This window comes from Hyperolius riggenbachi, chromosome 3, assembly GCF_040937935.1.
Source record: "Hyperolius riggenbachi isolate aHypRig1 chromosome 3, aHypRig1.pri, whole genome shotgun sequence".
NCBI lineage: Eukaryota > Metazoa > Chordata > Amphibia > Anura > Hyperoliidae > Hyperolius > Hyperolius riggenbachi.
Genome location: NC_090648.1, coordinates 169,705,135 through 169,727,665, shown reverse-complemented (window position 1 = coordinate 169,727,665; position 22,531 = coordinate 169,705,135). Strand labels below are relative to the sequence as shown.

Below are 22,531 nucleotides of genomic sequence, written 5' to 3'. Positions count from 1 at the left end.
GAAGCACCAATTCTATTTTCAATAGAAACATATAACAAAGATAAAAGTGGCAACAGGGCCCAATGAACTGCAGCAAAATCGAATGTGAGCCTGAATCCTTAGTGTGTGTGTGTGTGTGTGTGTGTGTGTGTGTGTGCGTGCGTGCGTGCGTGCGTGCGTGCGTGCGTGCGTGCGTTATTTTTTTTCACAATGGTAAAATAGGAATAAGATTGCTAGGTGTTCCCAAGCTAACAACAATTTGTGAAAACAACCTTTATCCTCCAATATAAAAGAAAAAGTACATTTAATGGGAACCAGTTTAAGCCCGGCTTGTCCTGGCTTGTTAATACAGTATGAGACTGAGGTAATTGTACTCATAACAATAACATTTGCTTGAATCTATTTTAGGGGCTAGACTTTGTTCATATGACTACATAAATCCAGTTTGTCTAGTTCCTCCAGTCACAGACATGCAATAGAATCCAGGTCACAGGAATACTGAGAGGTTACTCAAACGCTGCTGGCAAATTGCCCTCTTCTGGGTGACATGGCTGCAATCCCTAAACAGGATTTCTGAGGTAACATTTCCATTGCTAATTGGTGTTTGATCGCTCTTGAAGTGGCTGGGTGGAGAACACTTTATGCCAATGGCCATCATGAAAGTCAGGCTGACTGGAAGGCATTAGATCTAACACAGTGTCATGTCTCTCTTCCACTTGTGCACATACACTGGTGCTGAAGTATTTCCCACCACTCTAATCAGTTAGGGCTCATTCAAACTGCATCAGTAGATTTACAGATTAATTCATTATGCCAACTAAAGGCGCGTACAAACGCACTACCGCCAGCAACGACGGGTCCACCGGACCCTCCAGCTGGGCAGACGTTCAGCCGACAGTAGTGCGTGTGTACGCGCTGTCAGCAGACTGATAAGGCTGTTTCTGAATGATCCGCTCAGCGTACACACGCACTACTGTTGGCTGAACGCCCGCCCAGCGGGAGGGTCTGAAAGACCCGTCGTTGTCGGATGTAGTGTGTGTGTACGCACCTTTACTGCCTATACAATTCTATGGGCCTGTTCTCAGTACTGCATTGTAACGGATCACGTTATTCTAATTCGCTGCATGCAAGCTTTTAATTAAGGTCTATGTCCAGTCCCAATTGCAGTTCACACACATTATAAAGCATGCGTTATGCAATGCAGACAGTGGGAATCCAGCCTAATATGGCTTTACACAGGATTGTTCCATAGGTACAGCGAAGCACATAATGGATTTATCCCAGCTAGACTCCTGGGTTCTAGCAATACTATGCAAACTGGCAGCTTAGCTAGCATGTAGATAGCATGATGGCTATCCTGTGTACACTGACCCAATCCCTGCTGTGCAAATAAAAGGCGCTTCCTTGAGGAAGCGGAAGCAGGAGGTCCACGCATGCGTAGAAGACCCAGACTGGACCCGACACTGAGCAAGTTACCGTGGCTGAACGGCAGACTGCGGGAGGGCGGCGTGGTACTCAGATGTGTTTATGGGGCGGGAGGAAGCTAAGAGTAGGTATCAAATCTTTAGCTAGTGACATCTCTGGTTTACTTTAAATAATGAGCACACAGAAATAGCTAGAGCATTGAAAAGCATCTGCAGGAATATGAAGAAGAGAAGGAGATGGTATGTATATGTGTAAAATAGAAGTAGAGGTGACAGTAGGAAGTGATGCAGCATTTGATAGTCCCAGTTCCTCCTGTGTCATCCAGGCCCGGTTGGTACTGTGAATCCAGTTCTTACGACAGTGGAGTTACAAGTGATTTTCTTTACTGTCCTCTCTACATTTCTTAAAGAAATACCTGGGTTTTTTTTTTCTTATTCATTAAAAGCTAGTGTTTTGCACTAAACCTGTAGCAGCTACCTCACACATGGCACTGTCCCTGGACTAGTGCCTAAAGTGCATTTGAATTAGAAGTTACCGTATTTCATACTGCGCCATTCATGTGTGTACAAAAACTGCAGAGCAGCATCTCGAGAGTTAATGCCGAAGCTTAAATTATGGCAGTGAAAAACAGGAATGGATCTATTTTTATTAAATTAGCCATACAAACGCCATTAAAATTGCTCATTTCCTAGAGGCACAGAGAAAAATTGCTAATTAAAGAAAATGCACCTCTGCAAGTATTTGCTTCAGTGTATACATGGTTTTTGCTCCTTTTGTAGACAGAGCACTTCAAGCCAAATCCAGTCTTTCTGTAGTCTTTTTGTAAGTGTAATCACAAACCATGCTGTATGAGTAGGAAAGACTAAACCTTGCCACAGACACAATACTTACCATGACAGTCTCTCTGCAGATAGCAGGTTCTTCAGCCATGCTGCGATCCACGGCCTAAAGCCTCACACAGGTATTAGACTACTATTGTCTGAAAACGTGTGATCATTTTAGGTGCCATACAGATGTTCCGTCCTCCAATCCTGTATGGGGGACTACCTACTACTACTACTACTATAAATTTATACAAGGCCAGGATATTCCATGGTGCAACTATAAAGCTCCATACACACGCTAGACCACAGTTGTTGGAAAAACAATGATCATCCATGGTTAGCGATGAGCGTCAGACGTCGGTGTACATTTGAATTCACGACGTCGGGACGCCAATGGGATTGTTAGCAGAAGGGCGAAAATGAAGACCCAGAAGTGCGAGTTTCGGCACACGAGTACTTTGAATGGATTGATCATTTGTTATCAGTCGGTACAAACGACTAACAGCGATTATTGTACAAACTGATCTACCAGGACAGATTAGTCTACATGAATGATAATTGCTTTTACAGTCATTGGGACACTTTTTTAGACGACTCTCTGCCGACCTGTTTATCGTTGGTTTCTGATGACCTTGGTCTAGCATGTGTACTAAAGGGAAGCTGAACCGAGTACAATTATTTAAAATAAACTCATGATAATTTGAAAATAAATATTACATACTTAGCTCACCGTCAGTTCCTCTCAGAAGCTCACCATTTTCTTCTAACAATGATCCCTTCCAGTTCTTACAAGATTTTGTCAGAACTGAAATATATCAGTTGCTGTTAGTTATACAGTGGGTTGCAAAAGTATTCGGCCCCCTTGAAGTTTTCCACATTTTGTCATATTACTGCCGCAAACATGAATCAATTTTATTGGAATTCCACATGACATACCAACACAAAGTGGTGTACACATGAGAAGTGGAACAAAAATCATACAAGATTCCAAACATTTTTTACAAATAAATAACTGCAAAGTAGTGTGTGCTTAATTATTCGGCCCCCTTTGATCTGAGTGCAGTCAGTTGCCTATAGACATTGCCTGATGAGTGCTAATGACTAAATAGAGTGCACCTGTGTGTAATCTAATGTCAGTACAAATACAGCTGCTCTGTGAGGGCCTCAGAAGTTGTCTAAGAGAATATTGGGAGCAACAACACCGTGAAGTCCAAAGAACACACCAGACAGGTCAGGGATCAAGTTATTGAGAAATTTAAAACAGGCTCAGGCTACAAAAAGATTTCCAAAGCCTTGAACATCCCACGGAGCACTGTTCAAGCCATCATTCAGTATGGCACAACTGTACACCTACCAAGACAAGGCCGTCCACCTAAACTCACAGGCCGAACAAGGAGAGTACTGATCAGAAATGCAGTCTAGAGGCCCATGGTGACTCTGGACGAGCTGCAGAGATCTACAGCTCAGGTGGGAGACTCTGTCCATAGGACAACTATTAGTCGTGCACTGTACAAAGTTGGCCTTTATGGAAGAGTGGCAAGAAGAAAGGCATTGTTAACAGAAAGCATAAGAAGTCCTGTTTGCAGTTTGCCACAAGCCATGTGGGGGGACACAGCAACCATGTGGAAGAAGGTGCTCTGGTCAGATGAGACCAAAATGGAACATTTTGGCCAAAATGCAAAACACTATGTGTGGCAGAAAACTAACACTGCACATCACTCTGAATACACCATCCCCACTGTCAAATATGGTGGTGGCAGCATCATGCCCGGGGGTGCATCTCTTCAGCAGGGACAGGGAAGCTGGTCAGAGTTGATGGGAAGATGGATGGAGCCAAATACAGGGCAAACTTGGAAGAAAACCTCTCAGAGACTGCAAAAGACTTGAGACTGGGGCGGAGGTTAACCTTCCAGCAGGATAAGGACCCTAAACATAAAGCCAGGGCAACAATGGAATGGTTTAAAACAAAACATATCTATGTATTAAAATGGCCCAGTCAAAGTCCAGATCTAAATCCAATCGAGAATCTGTGGCAAGATCTGAAAACTGCTGTTCACAAACGCTGTCCATCTAATCTGACTGAGCTGGGGCTGTTTTTCAAAGAAGAATGGGCAAGGATTTCAGTCTCTAGATGTGCAAAGCTGGTAGAGACATACCCTAATTGACTGGCAGCTGTAATTGCAGCAAAAGGTGGTTCTACAAAGTATTGACTCAGGGGGCTGAATAATTACGCACCCCCCACTTTGCAGTTATTTATTTGTAAAATATGTTTGGAATGATGTATGATTTTCGATCCACTTCTCACATGTACACCACTTTGTATTGGTCTTTCACATGGAATTCCAATAAAATTGATGCATGTTTGTAGCAGTAATGTGACAAAATGTGGAAAACTTCAAGGGGGCCGAATACTTTTGCAACCCACTGTATATCAGTTGCTATCAGTTATAACTGAAAGGACAACTGATGTGCAAGGTAATGTCCATGTTTTCCCATGGCTCAAGTGGGTGATATTACAGTTTAACAGTGTGTTGACCCAGAAGCTGTTACTGGGTCATTGCCATTTTAAAAATGGAGGACAGAGAATTCCATCAATCACAGTGGACATACAGTGCGTAGGAAAGGAGAAAAAGATTGAGGAGTAGGCTACAAAGGAGGTAAGTATGATGTGTGTATGTGTAACGACTGCTCGTTACTCACCTTGCTCCGGCGCTTGCTCTCCTGCAATGGCGGCGGAGTGTAACCATCATTCATTACACTCCAGCCGCCGGGTCCCACGCAGCTCATTGTCTGTCTCCCCGCATGGTGGAGAGAAGCCAGCTTACTCCTTGGTGCCGGCGTCTCCCTCTGTTGCTTAGCGCGCGCGCCAGCTCCCTTTTTTGTGTAGTGGCCGGAGGCAGTACTGCACCTGTCACTAATTGAGAGACTGGCTATATAAGTCAAACACTCTCACTGTTTGGATGCTGTTGCATCCCTGGTCATCAGCCATGGCATTCCGTCGCCATTCCCCCTCAACGTCGTTTACCTTTTGGCTATCCCTTGCTACCAGGATAGCAAGGAAACATGCTGATACCAGAAAACTTGATACCAGGATACCATAGTGGATACCAGTAAACATACTGTCAGGGTTTTTGCGAACTGTCAGGGTTCTGTTGATCCCCTCGCTGGTATCCAGTGATGGATCAACAGAACTCTGACAGTTCGCAAGAACCCTGACAGTATGTTTATTTTGACTTATGTTTCAGCTCAGGTTTGCTTTCACCTACCACTTCCATTGTTGTATTCATGCAGAACGTGGTTTACACGAGCTCCTCTTGAAAGCAACCCTAAACTGAGAATCCCCTGCAGTTTATGCTGCTCAGAGCCGAGCACAGACACGGCATCTATATTGGGATTACTCTTTGGTCTAATGAGAATGCATCTTTCTATTATCTGTAGCCTGTACACAGCTTTAGCCACAAACACTGCAGATTAGTGACTGCAGGAAAAGCCCCAATGTGAGGCTCTGCAGTGTGAGCTGGCCAGTAATTCCATACATGAAATGCTAATACAACAAACAGGGGAAAAAATATCCAACTTGTTAAACGGAATTTGTGCAAACATTAAATGTTAAGTTGCAATGTTTGTTGTTCAGGAAGCAAATATTGAGCAAGCTGGTCAGTTTAAACTACTATAGTATCACGACTATGGACATAATTCCTAAATCTGATAGATTTAACGTTAACAAAAGCTATTTGGCACTTCCATCTGCAGAGACCTCACAGCAAATACTTTACCCTCTGCAGGAGAAAGGAATACCCAGACAGCTCATGGAGACCCAGAACCACCTGGAAGGTATAAAGGGCTAAAAGACACCAAATATCCCTCTATTAAAAAGCAAAGCTAAATGTAGTTTTGCCGGGATGACAACATGCCAGTTGTGGTCCAGTGCGCACATCTCTTAAAAAAGTGGACCATAATGTACTAAACTCTGTATCGTATACGAGCTAATCCCACTACGCACAATCTAACCATTTCGAAACATTGCTAAATCATGTTAAGAAGATTAGAGACCTTCGTGATAAATATTTTTTGAAACAGTCTTGTTTATATTAACAATAAAGGCCTCGATTCATAAAAAGCAGTGCGGTAAAAAAAAATCTGGGAAGGAAAATACCGCACTCTGTATTCTCCCGGTCTGTGTGCTAATTCATAAAGGGTTTTCCCAGCTGCCTTTAAAAGTCGGTAAATTACCGCAGCCCATTGAGCGGTAGAGCAGCATGGCGATTTCTCTCTTTTGCCCTGCACAGATGACTCACACAGACGGCTCTCTGCACAGATGACTCTCTGCACAGATGACTCACACAGACGGCTCTCTGCATAGATGACTCACACAGACTTCGGCTCCCTGCACTTTGCATTGTTAACACCTCACCAGAGGTGTCGGTAACTTGTTAACACCGCACCAGAGGTGTCGGTAACTTGTTAACACCGCACCAGAGGTGTCGGTAACTATCGTTAGGATTACTGCTTGTTGAAGGCTTTATGAATTGACATTTGCTGACAATTTACTGACAGGTGTTGGTGGTAACTACAGCCAAGTCGGTAATTTATCTCCCTGGTCGGTAATTGTAGCTTTTCATGCGGTAACAGCCTTTATGAATTGACACATTGCTAAGTGCTCGGGAAAGTCTGCTGTTTTCAGCATTACCGCATGCGGTAATGCTTTATGAATTGAGGCCAAAGTGTTTAAAGGAAACCCAAGGTGAGAGGGATTTGGACGCTGCCATATTAATTTCCTTTTAAACAATACCAGGCAGTCCTCTTGATCCTGTTTCTCTAATACTTTTAGCCATAGACCCTAAACACGCATGCAGCAGATCAGGACTCTGACTCAGCAGACTGGATTAGCTATATGCTTGTTCAAGGGTTTTGACTCAGACACTACTTATACCAGAAGATTAACAGGGCTGCCAGGCCACTGACATTGTTTACAAGGAAATAAATATGGCAGCCTCCATGCTCCTCTCACCTCCAGAGCAGGATCATCCACTAGGCAACTGTAATGATCTGCTCAGCTGCCTGTGCAGGCAGACAGCTTTTTGACCATTGTTTAGGTTTGCATGCTGCAGGACTCTGGAAAGAAGAGCTTCTGTCAGTTTTGCAGCTTGTGCTTGCAGAGGAATTTGCATACGTTGTCATGCAAATTGCCTGGCCACATTCATTGGAGGCGTGTACTATAAGTACTATGTGTTTCCCACAATGCTTGGCTGGTCATAAGGATTTAGTCCTGTGTAACACTCCTGGAGGAGTGACAGCCTTACTCTCTGTTTGAAGATCAGCTTAGAGTAATCCCTGGAAAACTGCACTAGGCAGGTTTTCTTAGTGCAGTTAGGATTGCTTATCTGTTTGTTTGTTCTGTTGCTATTGTCCTGTCCCAGCGGTGGTCGACAGGAAATGGTTCTGATCTCTGTTCTTGGAGTATAGCTGGTGCAGCGGTTGCTACCAGCTATCTCTTCTGATCTGTCTCACTTGGATCGCGCTGGCATCTTGTGCTAGCGCTGTGGATCCTTCTGTTCTGTCTCCTTGAATCGCGCTAGCCACTTTCCGCTAGTGCTGTGGATCCTTCTGTTCTGCTACTCTGTACCTGGATTGCGCTGGCATCTTGTGCTAGCGCTGTGGATCCTTCTGTTCTGTCTCCTTGGATCGCGCTAGCAACTTTCCGCTAGTGCTGTGGATCCTTCTGTTCTGCTACTCTGTACCTGGATCGCGCTAGTCACTTTCGCTAGTGCTGTGGATCCTTCTGTGCTGCTACTCTGTCTACCTGGATCGCACTCGCCTTGCGCCAGTGCTGTGGATCCTTCTGTTCTGTCTACCTGGATCGCACTCGCCTTGCGCTAGTGCTGTGGATCCTTCTGATCTGTCTAGTTCCTGTTTCACGTTTGTCTGTCTTGTCTGATACGAACGCTTGCTGTAGGCTCGGTGAGGTAACCGTTAAGCAAGCGCTCGCGTTCTCTGTTTCGTGTTTGTCTGTCTTTGGTTAGTTAGGCGTGCTTGTCTCTGTTGTGCGTAACACGCGGAGACCGCGCACGAACACGTGCACTGTTGCGAATGAGTGCGGTGTTCGCGTTCAGCTAGCGTTTGTTATTTTCCTGGTCTTTCTCTTTGTATGATTTGCTGTGCCTTTGCTAACCTCGTATTCTGTTCTGATCTGCCTTGTGTCACGTCTGGCGATCGCACCTCTCGTGATCGCGTTCCTATTTCATATCTGCTGTTGTGTGTGCACGGTCGCGGGGTGGCGACTAGGTTGGCGCACACACATACAACCTGTCCCTTTGCTCGTTCTCATTCGCAATCACCTCTCTTGAGATTGCGTTCTGCGCTTCGTACAATTCCTGTCTGGCATTTGTGGAGGTACAGAGGATTGGTTCCTCTGCACTCCCCAGCGCCATCTGCCGACAGGAATTTCCCTCTACGGGTGCGTAGCACCTTTTGCTGGGTGCCTGCAATTATACGCTTGTGGAGGATTTCCGCCGTATCAGCGCACGCGTTGTGCGCTGATCACGGAGAAAGTTCCACAATCGTTACAGCAACCTAGGCAGGTGTCTGGGGCCTAGTGGTTGTCAAGGGGCCCACCAGCCCCCATCTCTGACTTCTCTCCACTTCAGCTTACCAAAATGACCACCAAGGGGCCCCAAATCTACTCCCTTGCCTGGGGCCCTATTGCATCTTAATCCATCTTTGCTCATCTTGGGTTCCCTTTAAAAATATTTTGATCACTTCTACTTTACTTCCTGACCATCTGCAAATGACACAGAAACCTGTTACTAGTTTGGTTTGATAATCTGAGCATAGGAAAGGTTGGGGGAAAGGCTGCGCATCCCTAAACACATGTTGCAATTGAATGGTTAATCGCACAGGCATACACCGCCTCTGCCGGACTGAAAAATGCATGCCATGCATCCAAGGCAAATGCTAACATTTATTAAACTAGGAGGAACTTTAGCTTTCAATATGGTTTGCATGCAAAGTATATTATACTAGACACTTGCGCCACGGTGAGGCAAACCTCTGGGCAAGTGACCTAACCTAAATGTATAACCTTGGGAGCAGCTAAGCAAAAAAAAATAATGTGTAACTTACATTTGGTTGAACAGCGAGGAAAACGCCAGCGCATACCATTAAGGCTGCATCTGAAATGACCACCAGCTCAGTGTGCAGCACCTAAATAGATTTTCTGCACACTTCGCATTCAATTCAGATGCAAATCATATGCAAATCTGCTACTACTTATCATGCAAACAGGAAACTCAGGAGGAGGGGCTGGGAGCAGCTAACCTGACAGTTACATAGTTACAAAGTATAGGAAAGGTGGGGGGAAAGGCTGCGCATCCCTAAACACATGTTGCAATTGAATGGTTAATCGCACAGACATACACCACCTCTGCCGGACTGAAAAATGCATGCCCTGCATCCAAGACAAATGCTAACATTTATTAAACTCCCAAGGTTTTAAATTTAGGTTAGGTCACTTGCCCAGAGGTTTGCCTCACCGTGGCGCAAGTGTCTAGTGTCTCGTATAACATACTTTGCATGCTAACCATATTGTAAGCTAAAGTTCCTCCTAGTTTAATAAATGTTAGCATTTGTCTTGGATGCAGGGCATGCATTTTTCAGTCCGGCAGAGGCGGTGTATGCCTGTGCGATTAACCATTCAATTGCAACATGTGTTTAGGGATGCACAGCCTTTCCCCCCACCTTTCCTATACTTTGTAACTATGTAACTGTCAGGTTAGCTGCTCCCAGCCCCTCCTCCTGAGTTTCCTGTTTGCATGATAAGTAGTAGCAGATTTGCATATGATTTGCATCTGAATTGAATGCGAAGTGTGCAGAAAATCTATTTAGGTGCTGCACACTGAGCTGGTGGTCATTTCAGATGCAGCCTTAGTGGTATGTGCTGGCGTTCTCCTCGCTGATAATCTGAGCACACCATTAAACTACAATGATAATTTGTGGAATCTTTTGATCATGTATGTGCCTATCAGACTACAGATTGCTATAGCTTTGTACAACGCCACGGAATATGTTGACACTTTATAAATCAATAATAATAGCTACTCTGGCAGTGTCTATGGCAGCGAATGCAATCAGAATGCATTGCAAAAGCTGTCACTCACCTCCCGGGATCCATGCGCCTCATGTCTTTCCTCCTTCCTGGTTCTAGGTTCCCCGTATCATGGTAACCGCACCCAATGTGATGGTACAGGATGCCTAGAACCAGGAAGGATGTGATGTGGGGTGTGGATCACGGGAAGAGAGTGACAGCTTCCGCTGCTCATTCTGCTTGGGGAGGGGAGGGGCACTGACAAACTAATATTGGGGGCTCCAGTAGATAACTATGCTGGGGGGGGGCTGAATCTGTATAACAATGGAAGCTCATCTGGCTACCTACACAGGATGCGTGTGTGTGTGGCCGGGAGGGGGGGTTTACAACTGGCTAGAAATACTGGGGTCTATGACTAGCTATATTGGGGGCTACCTAATACTGGGGTGCAGTGTGCCTGAGTCTATGGGGGGGTGCAATTGATACACCCCCACCCTGGGAACTTTTCTGGGAACTCTATAGCCTTGAAACTGCCCTAGAACATATTATTGAACCCCAGTGCTAAATCATTATTATAAACTTAAGAGGATTTACTGGGTACCTTTATAGGTTTTGAGGGCTGTGGGACTGTTATTTAATTAGGAAGAAAGAGCGAGTGTAGGGGCGGGAGGCAAAGAGAGATTTAGAGAGTTTATTCATTTGAATTGATTCAAATTGATTCATTGATGGGCTTTAAGCTCAATTACTAATCCAACCAAACCATGCAGAGCGGTTTCCGACAGAAGCGGCCCACCAGATGCTCTGCAGTACTCTAGACCTCACATCCACTCTCCTTCTGGAATGTGGTCACACGGCCGGCCGAGTCACTTCACCAAGTGCCAAAAACAATCATGGGAAATTTGCACCACTGCAGGGCAGTAACTAAGCAAAGCCCAGTGCACTTCCCTCCCCCCCAAAAAAAAAATCACACTGCAATTGAATGATGCATCAAGTCAGTAAAGGGTGGAGAATGGGGAGGGGAAGCACAGACTGACCACTTCTGCTGTACAGGGGCATAAAAGCGGCCACACCTGAATGCTGTTTATGTAACATGGGACACAAGATCACAGGACATGTTATATAGAACACATGCAGTATGTGGCATATGTAATAGGCAGCACATGATGACAGCTCTCTTAGAAGATGGGGGCCCATGGTGGGGGTGTAATGTGTGATTGCGCTGCCCGGAAGCTCCCTTCCACGCTGAGTAGCGCGCATGCCCAGTGTGAAGTTAATGATGCTGCTGGAGGTAAAATACTAAATATCTCCGCTCCCACACCTCTTACACTCCCCAAATTTTTAGGGTATGGAGGGGACCCCCTGAACGACCTCTATGCCAAATTGCAGCCCCCAAGCCCCGCTGGTTCAGGAGATAGATTACAGAAACCTATCTCGGGAACCAGTGGGTCTCTGGGGCTGCAATTTGGCATAGGGGTAGTTCGGGGGTTCCCTCTCTACCCTGGAAATTTGGGGAGTGTAAGAGGTGTGGGAGCGGAGATATTTAGTATTTTACCTCCAGCAGCATCATTCTATAGGAAATGTGGCCGCACAGTCTCCTACTGCGCATGCGGGGCAGCGCAAATCCAAAGGCAGCGTAATAAGACACAACAGGGGCATTCCTACACAAGATGGGGCATGAGTACTCCAGGAACATTACATGCAGAAGGGGCGTTAAGGTTGTTTAGCTTGGAGCACCAAAATGGCCAGATATGTGCTGCTCTGTGTAACAACGTACAGCTCAGAGTTACTGAGGTGAAGGAAGACAATATATTGCAACTGGCGATAACAACCAGTTCCTCTATGACAGCTGGGATCTGATTAGCTTGCATGGACAGTAGCTCCTCTGGTTCTGGCTGTATAATCCACCTCTTTGAATACAAAACTTTACAAAACACCACTGCATCTCACTAGCACTGCAAATGTTTCATTTTCCTAACATCATTTCATTAATTCTGTGAAAGTACATCTGCAAGAGAACTATACTGATCACCCCCCCCCCCCCCCCCCCCATCCCCCAAGAAACGCTGAAAAACTATTCTATGCAAAAGAGAAATGGAGAACAAGCAAAAGCAAGAGTCTAAAAAGGAACTGAATACAGGAAGAGCATTAAAAAGAAAAGAAAATGCAGGCTGGGGGGAGGTGCGCATAAAAGGCAATAATGAAAAGAAAGGAGGGGGAAAGAGTGAGGGAGAAAAAGAAAGGAATGAAAAAAAAAGGAAAAAAGAAAAAGGATTTTGAATGGAGAACTGTACCCAGATGAATAGTGTGTATATAAAGGAAAGATTGCCTGAAAAGAAACAGCCACATGAAATAACCTCTCCTTCACAAGCACTGCCAATCAAACCGACAATGCTAACGCTTCCATTCTTTCCATGCGCTTCTACTTTCCGCTCTTCCAAAGTGGGCCAAGGAAGAGCTGCTGAAGTGGGGGTGGGAGAGTAGAATTTTAAGCGATTAACGCTGCCCTTCGAAGAAATACAGACAGCAGATTAGACAGAGCTATTGAGAGACCCGATACTGTAGACCAATACTCTGAATAATTCAGGTCTCAAGGTTTCATTCTTGAATACTACTAGCTTTATTGCTGTCCATCACAAGGAGGTTGTAAGACTACTCCCTCCCATTACACTGCCATTTAGCCAGATGACACAAAGTGGTCTCTCGAAAAAGATCCGCAAAACAATCGCTTCTCAGTTTTGCTGGCCTTCACCTTGTGGCAGGCGCATAGACAGTCACTTAAAGTGGCCATACACGTATAGCTTGCCACCCAATGAGGCACAGATCAATTCCTCTGATCTGAATCTGATCAGAGAGGGGTCAAATCCATCCATACCCTGCATACAGGTTTTCAATAGATTTCACCATCAGTCACTATCTATGATCTCAGAGGCCCCAACTACTCTCCCTCCTTCCTATACAGAGGACTCCTTTCCGTAGCAAGAGTTGTTGGAGCCAAACTTGCTATGAGTGGATGAAGTCATAGTGGCTGCACAGCTATGAGAGGGGATCAAGGTGACCACACTTACATGACACCCAGCATATGAGCCTCCTGGCTGTGGGAGTCACCACAGGGGGAGGGGGCCACAACAGAGTTTCAATGAAGGGCCTGATGATTTGTGATACAGGCTGGCGTACATGCCAATGTTCTAAATTGGGCACATTATGAGAGAGGGCACTGTAACAGGAGGTGGGTGGTGCTACAGTAGTTTACATCATGGGGGAGGCCTATATGTGGGACCACTATGGGATGCATTATAACTGAGAGCTCTATACTGTACTGGAGTACACTATAAGCAGGGGCACTATAATGGGGGGCACAATAATTGGGGGTAATAGAATTGAGGGAATTATAATGGAGAGTAATACAACAGAAGCCACTTAACACACAGAGTGCACATAGTACTACAGCAAAGGTTGCAATAAAGTACGTACTGAACTTATTGTCCCTTCCAGAAATGTTTATTTGGATAGACTACAAAATAAAGTATGTTTTTATAACAAACTGCAAAATGGTTAAGAAGCAACAATCCATATTTATGATAATTGTATCATGGAAGGAAAAAGTAAATGATAGGTTGTGGGCCACAGTGCACACTACCAGTGTCACACTTTCCACTGTTAGAGCTGCAACTCCCTTAAATCTGCCCCAGGGAATTAGAACAGACCCCTTTACTCAGAGCATGACAGCCACCAGTGACACAACCATGGTGGCAAATATGCACCCTGTTTACCAGCCGCCAGCTCTGCAGAGAAGTGGGGAGGTCACCGGTTGCATGTAAGGGGGTAACTGCACAGAGGGGTGCTACACTGAGGAGGAAGGGGACCGCTACTAATCAAAAATTAAGGCTGGGGCCACCCTTATTGAAACACGTGTGCGATTTTGCACAATGCTAAATCGCATTCAATGCCATTCAGCAGCGACGCGCGCTCTCGTTCACAAGTCCGCAAACTTTCAGTCATATGCTTTGATGCATATTTTTCAGAACTGCGCTTGTGTAAAATGCATTTATGGTTCCTATGAACATGGCTGGCGATGCAAAAGTTTGCCATCAAATAGCCGTTTTCAAAAATAAATCACGTTAAGGTTTGCTGGATCACTTATGTTCTCGTGTATTCATAAGTTTTCTCAAGCTCTATTACAATCAGTCCTATGTCTTTATTCTAATAAGGTTGCAATATCTTTTTTTTGCAGCACAATATCATCCTTCCTGAAATGAGTTTAACCCTTTGGTGACCAGCACAATATGCGTAGCCTTCCTTTCCATATCACAAACATACAGAACAGAAGTCATACTTACTGATTAACATGGAGCATTGACTTCAGGCACCAACTGTTGTAGTGTTTTCACAACTGATGTGTCTAGAGGGAAAAATGACATATTGCATAAAAATGTTTGTAATCCATACAGTTTCCTATTGCCAATGAAAAAAGCATTTCAACAGCATATGGAGCAGCTGGCTATGGGGCAAATCATTAAGAAGTTCTATCTCAAAGAGTCAATTATGTCACTCTGAAGAAAAATACAGACTGAATTCATCTTACAATGGAACGCTCTGCAGATATAATTGATACATATATGGCATAAGATTTCTCATTCTGTTCAGCCAGTCTTGATATTCAAATGCTTGTCACACCACACAGCCAGACAGGTGAGCCCACTATTCCCTATTTCAGTTATACCAGCTATAAACGCACTCTTAAAACACACCTTTTCAGACAAGCTTATAACATTCTATAGCCCTTATTTACTTATCTGACACAATGTAATCAGAGGCAAAGGGTCACTGCCTCATCCATCCTCCACCCCCTTACCTAGTGTGTCCCCCACAACCCATTAGATTGTAAGCTCGCAAGGGCAGGGTCATCCTCCTAATGTTTACTGTTTTTGTAACAATATTTGTGCTGCTTGGAACTCTGTTGTACATTTTGTTAGTGTATCTATGTTCCCCTTGTTGTCTTATTGTGCTTTGTAAAGCGCTGCAGAATATGTTGGCGCTATATGAATAAAAAAAATAATATTAATAATAATACCAGCCTGCTTATTGGTTAATGAACCAAATTCTACACACTGCTCGTTCCTTTTCCAATGAGAAGCTGACAGGCGATGAAACAGGAAGCTGTGGTGTCACCAGACTTGAGGGGGCTAAATAACAAGGTTGGAGTTAAAATCTTCGTTCTCAATTAAAAAACTGTTCCATGCATACAGGTATGTATTTCAACTAAATATAAGAAGCAACTGGGGGCGCACAAGAATGAAAGAGATCGAAAAGCCCTCCTACTAAAAAGCAACACACCATGTAATTTGCCTTCTTATAAAAGGACCTGAACTCTTGCAAAGGACAGAAGGAAAATATTGATAAATGCTCCCAGTATGTATTTAGAGAGTTTAGCCTGTCTAATTCCCCCTCATCTGTGACTAATCACAAGGTGTAATTTGATCTCTCAGCTTGTCAGCTGTCTGCCTTGGCAGAGCAGCTAATTTGTTAACACGGGATATTAACCCTATGTCTGCTTCTATGGAATCAGGAAGTAGACACACTACAGGTTTATTGTAGGATTTGTATCAGCGTTAACAAAGAAATGTTTAAAGGTTATTATGCTGTTGCTTTTCTTTTAGAGCAGAGAGGAAGTTCTCAGTTCAGGTCCACTTTAAAACAGAAGGTATTTGTGATAGTTCAGCTTTAAGAGAGCAACCAGGCCCAGATTTACCTCTCAGGAGCCTATAGGCACAGATGTCCTGGCACCCTACACTTTGTCTTTCATGAACCTACAAACCCCCACCAAGCTGCACCACAAGTGCACTGGCAGTCCCTGCTGTCACTTCTCCCTTACTTCCCTTGCCCGTCACAGGTAGCTACAGGTGCCCCTTAGTATTAGGTAGCCAGAGGAACCCTCAATATTAAGTAGCCAGAGGTGCCCCCAAGTATTGAGTAACTAGAGAAACCGCAGTATTAAGTAGCTAGAGGTGCCCCTGACTGAAGGGAGATCTCATCAGTCTAATGCAGAGAGCAGGTTGAGTAACCTCTCATTTACACTCTCATCAGGACTCTGCATAGGGAGGGAGGTGCTCTGGGAGGGGAGTGAGCCGCCTTTCCATCATTAGGTGCCTGACCCAGATGAGTTTTGGAAAACTATGCAGCAAGTTCAGCATTTTTGAAAACGTACAATTGCAGAAGGCAAACAAGCGTTTTTCATGCGGGCCCATTGACTTGCATTATGTGCATTAACGCTAGAGTTTTCCGCAACGCTAGTGTTTCTGCCTAGTGTGTTCCTACCCTAAGGTTTCCCCCTGTACTTTTGTTTGACAAAAGTGTAACTTTTGATCCTTTTCACAGTCGATATGGGATGAGTATCGTAAAACAAAAAAATTCTATATCATAAAATGACCAAATTCTAAATGAATGTGGAGGTTCAAGTCTACTCTCAAAAGGTTAAGCTGCCTCTTTTTATGGATAAAAGAATACGGTTTGTTCTCAGCTTTTCTGACCGCCACTCCATATTTATACATGTGAGATCATATTCATTATAGTGATAATCACTGCCTTGTTTTGCCGTATAGAAATTAGCCTAAATTTGCTATCAAATACTCACTTAGGCCCAGTGCACACCAAAACCGCTAGCAGATCCTCAAAACGCTAGAGGTTTTTGAAGCAGATTTCAGAGCGGTTGCTAGGCATGTTTAGAGATGTTTTCTAAACATGCCTAGCGTTTTTTGGAGCGTCTTATGTAGCAGATTTCATTTAATTGTTAGGGCTCGTTTCCACTAGTGCGGTGCGGAATCGCCGCATATCACTGCTGACAAAATCGCATGCAGATGCGATTCCGCATGCGTTTTTTGCCGCGATTTCGCATGCGATTTCGCATAGGCAGGGTATATGCGATTTTAACCATGTCACTGCCTGTGTCAATTTACATTACTTTCAATGCGAAATCGCACGCGAAATCGCGGCAAAAAACGCATGCAAAAAACGCATGAGATTTCCCTATTAAATACATTGCCTGCGATTCGCCTGCATTCCACACGCAGGCGAATTCTGCAGGGTCTACCGTGCAGAAAAATCCTGCACATAAAAACGCAAATGAAAACTGACAAGTGGAAACAGTCCCATCCACTTGTATTGCCTATGCGAATCCGCATGCGTTGTCTGCATGCGAATTCGCGCTGGTGGAAACGGGCCCTTACAGTTAAGCTGTTACTGAACAGCTACTGTTACAAAAACGCCTGGAAAACCTCTCTGATCTAGCGTTTTTCAGAGCTGTTTGAGCTTTTCCTATACTTTACATTGCGGCAGAAATGCATCTGCAAACCACAAAAGTGCTGCGGGACCCACGCTTGCGGTTTGCTAAAAACCACAAACCGCTGGTGTGCACCATCCCATTGAAATACATTAGCCAAGCGATTTTCACAGGCGGAAGCGGCTTGCGAAACGCTTCAAAAACCGCTCGGTGTGCACCAGGCCTTAAACAAAGAACAGACTGCTGGCCACGATCGTTACTTCTTACTAGAAAGAGAGGCACTATGCACTCCACTTTCATTACAGCAATCTATCACTACTTTCAATGAGATGCAAACACCATTCGGACGGAAAATTGGTTTGGTCCATTTTCAAAATTTGCATAAATCTTCAACTCAGAACAATTGCATCTCATTTACCATCCCTACTGGAAGGCAGGGAGTTTTGTTATAAATGCCACTGTTCTTCACTGTAGGCAATGGCAGTCTCAACTTTTAGGAAGGCAGCACACTTGTCCTAGCGCATTTGTGTGCTATTTTAGGGTTTGCGGTGCTCTGCAATCACTTTGCATTTGTGATTTTCTTGCAATATTTTCCATGTTTTCCAGCTTTGCGGAGGAATACATTTCTAATTGGTTATGTGTCCATCATGCAGAAAAAAGTGAATGCAGAAAATCTCTGATTCCCGAGCGGGCCTTGACTTTTATGGCCAGTGCAGCAGCATGCATTTTACCGATTCAAACAACTGTGGTCCCAGCCTGAGGCCTGGAAACCACTAAAAAACGCAAAGCGCTATCACAATCGCTAGCTATTTGTGATAGTGTTATGCAAGCAATTTTGGGAGCGTTTTCTCTGCTCCTATACAATTCATTAGAATGGAAACACTACCAAAATGCTGCATGTCCTGAGATTGCGATTTCCTTAATCGCAATCGCTCTAGTGAAATCTGTCCTGTCCATTTACATTGGCAGAGCGTTTAGGGAAATTGCTAGTGATTGAAAGCGCTCCCTAAACGCTCAAAAAAACGCTCTAGTAGGTTCCAGGCCTTAAAGTGGCGAGTATTATTCTGATGGGTGATCAACTGATTGCCACTCAATAAATATGGCAATTATAGATTCTGATTGAAGATTTCTGCTGAAACTGGCAAATAAAAAGTGGAGATCATTTACAGTAAGCTGATCACCCAATTTGTAAAAAGAGAGATCTGAAATATAAATAACGTTATGTCGGGAAACAAAAAGGAAAAGAAAACGGGAGCCCCCAATAGTGTATTACTAATGATATAGATAGCGTATTGATAAAAATCAGAGATATACTCACAAACACGGGTTGCCAAATTGTAGGCAACCACTGAATGCACAGATGGGGATATTGACCCTGTCCCCACGCAGGTTAAGAAGTCGCTCTCCGTAGAAAAAGAAAGGGGTGTTCACACCCATCCACCAGGTGGATAATATTGTACAAAGGATACAGAGGCGCCAAAAGAATAAAAAACGGACTTATTTAAAAGGATAAAACAAGGGGGTAAGGGTGGACTTACCTCCCCAATTATTCACACACCACAAATGTGTTATAGTATGCAACAAAACGTTTAATCTGTACTCCAAAAAATGCAACGCGTTTCGCGGGTCTCAAGCCCGCTTCATCAGGCAAAGTATAGGAAGGAGCAGCTTACAAGGTGTGCAGCATAGCGCAGCCCTTTTTATAAATAACGTTACTTCCATCTGATAGCCATCTTATATAAACAAACCCCAATGTTGCATTTTATTCTCACATGCAATGTATCAGCATTGTATAAGCATTATTCATGTACATGTATTTTACTGGATTCTAAAAACAACACAAGCTGCATAACAAACTGCTAAAAACAAGTGCAGGCTGAGATTGTGCCCTGCGCGTTTCCCTAAAAGAAGCACACCAGAGAGGATAAAGGAACAGGAAAGATAAATATAGAACACCTAAAATCAATCCATCATTCTGAGCACAGATTTCCTTCTTCAGGGAAACCATCAAGAACCAACCAAGATTTTTTTTCTCCTACAAGATAATCTACAGATTTCCTTCTATTTTACAGAGAACTAATTACTGCTGCAAAATTCAAAACTTCATTTCAGTTTTCCATTTCAGGCAAATGGATTTCCCCCCAGTCAATTCTATCTAAATGTGAAGCTATGGATTTGTGAGTCACTCTCCATGGCTATTGTTAACACCTTGTAAGGATAAATAAAATGACCTTTGTTTTCATTGCATGCCAGGGCTGAAAACACCGAGATAAAAGTGTTCTCTGCCTGTAAAAGGCAGCTGAATGCTGGCCACATACTGTTAGATCAGGGCCAATTCAACTTATAATCAATATTCCCCAATGAAATACCTATCAAGAAGTATCACAGAGTGCACTATGCTGCATGCTATCGTTTCAACTGCATTTCAGCTGAAATCCAATCACAACCAATCAAAAACACCAATCTACAGACTTCAGCACTGTTCTATGAAATATGAATTACTGCTCTGCTGCTGAATCCCCTCTTGGTATTCTGCTGTACTCGATCGCCATTGAGTCTGACATGACTACCCAAATCAATTCAAGGTTAGCTAACTTCAAGGAAGTGCACAGACAAGTGTAAGTTGTTCAAAATGAACAGATGTGTCTGAAATCCATCAGTAAGCGACCACCTTAAATTCTAGGAAAACAATTTTACACTTCAGCTAAAATTAAAACTGAACAAGGCAAATAAAATAGCAATCAGTTTAATAAGTGAATATAAAATAAGAAGTGTATAAAAATGAAGTGCTGGACAGGATAACTTTCTCCTGGTCCAAATATGCTTGGCCCTGTAGCGCAGCTTGCTCCCTCTCCTCTCTGGATCCAGCTGGTGGATCAATCAGGTGTGACCATGTGACACCCAATGGATATTGGTCTACATTTCCCAAAATCCCTACTTCACAGTAGAAACCATAGGTGTACGTGAGGACGTGAGACCTGTAGTCAGATGAATCCTATAGCGAGAAATTGTAGGGCCTATTTGGAAACAGGAAGTTAACAAGCAGGAAAGTTCCTAAGCCTGAATGAATAGGTGCAATGCTACAGGTTAGTAGAACTGTACAATGGGGTTTTCAGAGAAGTTAGTACTAATCAGGATAATTGCTTTGGGAATTTGCTTAGTTCCATTTTGGGTTTGGTCAAGCTTTAATTATGGCAGCCACCATATCCCTCACATTTCAGGTTCCCTTTAAAGAAACATTAAACTTACAGGAATTCCTCTTGGAAAAAAAAAACAGCTACCATGCTGATTATTTTCCCTTTAGTGGTGTCCCAAGTTACTCACATGAAGCAAGCACGCAGCCAGTCATGTCAGAGTTGGAAGGAAGGACGTCGGCACTGGCAACTTCTGTATTCTTTGTAGGCCCGGAATCCACTAGGAGCACTTTTCTGAGCGCTTTGTGATTTAAAAAGCTCCTGCTAATGTAATGCTATGGGTGTGTGATACCACTTGAGTAATGTGATTTTATCAGCATTCCCCATAGCATTGCATTAGCAAGAGCTTTTTCAAATCACTAGCACTTAGAAAAGGCTGCTAGTGGGTTTGAGCCTTTACTTCTTAATACTTCTAACTTACTTCATTTTTTTGTTTGCTTCTTGTATATGAGGAACAGAGTTGTATTTGTTGGGATTTTACTTCTCTCCCAGAATATCCTGTTCTGATCTTTGTCAGACTAACGCGCTCTGTGATATTTGCAAAGTCCCAGTGGGTGGTTTGGATTATTTTTTTTGTCAGTTTTCCATTATGCTCAGCTGTGTATGGCAATAAAAACTGCCACTACAGATTATACATTTTGCATCATATGGCTAACATTGTGACAAAATATGAAGAAAACCTGTGTATATTCAGTGTTGCTGAAATCACACACAAAAAAAAACACACATGTGAAATTTGTCTCCAACCATTACACCACTGCATGGTGCCTTTCTAGTAAGCATTGCACAATATTCTGGAGCCATGTGACCTCATATACCAAACCATAGTGTCTAATTAATGCATCCACAGCTTAACAAGTCTGACTGACGTAGGTGACAGAACAGTAATAATTGTACAATGACAGTGCTAAGCACATTATCCTAATTAAGTCTTGTGTTTATGCAGATTGTGTGGACTGTATGATAATTTAAACCTGTAGTTGCCCCAAGAAAAAGTTAGCCGTTAGTCCAGGGGCTTCCAATCTCCTCCTGGACCTCACCATTGCTGTGCATGAACCCTCTAACATATCAGACAAGGACTTGTCAGATATGTTCTTGCAGCCATGCTCACATTCACTAACACTTCTCCATAACCAAGATAGCTGAAGGCCTGCTTGGATAAAAGGTATAAACTTAAAGGAAATCTAAAGTTAAAAAAAGAAATAAAGAGTTCAACTTACCTGGTGCTTCTTGCAGCCCCCCGCAGTCATCCTGTGTCCGCATTGTCTTTCCGAGACCCTCCGGCCAGCAGCAGTAATCCCCTTAATGCTAGCTGACCACACACCTTCTCGTTACATCCCTCTGCAGCGTTCTGCGCATTCGCAGTACAGGACACTGCTACTGCACGTTCGCAGAATGCTCTTGGTAACGATAGACGATCAGGGTGGGCGTGGCTTGGGGCTGCACATGTGCAGTAGCCTCTGACTGGCTAGCTTTCAGGAGGTCACCACTGCATGCTGAAGGGTCACGCAAGGACGGCACAGGCACTGGATGACTCCGGAGAGCTGCTAGAAGCTCCATGTAAGTTAAACTGTTTTTTTTTAGGCTTAAAGTAAACCTGAGATGGGGCAGGAAAGTAAAAATATACATAGCTGGGGCTTCCTCCAGCCCCTTCTTATTCAATTGGCCTTGGAATGTACTTGTCCGGGGTCAACTGTGCATGCACCAACTGGTCCCAACTGGAGGATTTTCCAGGGCCAGTGAGGGAGTG

At 43.9% G+C, this 22,531-nt stretch overlaps 1 protein-coding gene across 1 annotated transcript in view; it reads right to left on the bottom strand.

The window, feature by feature from the left end:
• ZNF710 (zinc finger protein 710) overlaps window positions 1–22,531 on the bottom strand; it is a 163,001-nt gene that overhangs the window by 116,148 nt on the left and 24,322 nt on the right. The window contains exon 2 of the mRNA XM_068272479.1: window positions 14,649–14,710. The gene's annotated coding sequence lies outside the window, so the exon portion shown is untranslated. The remainder of the gene's footprint in view (window positions 1–14,648; window positions 14,711–22,531) is intronic.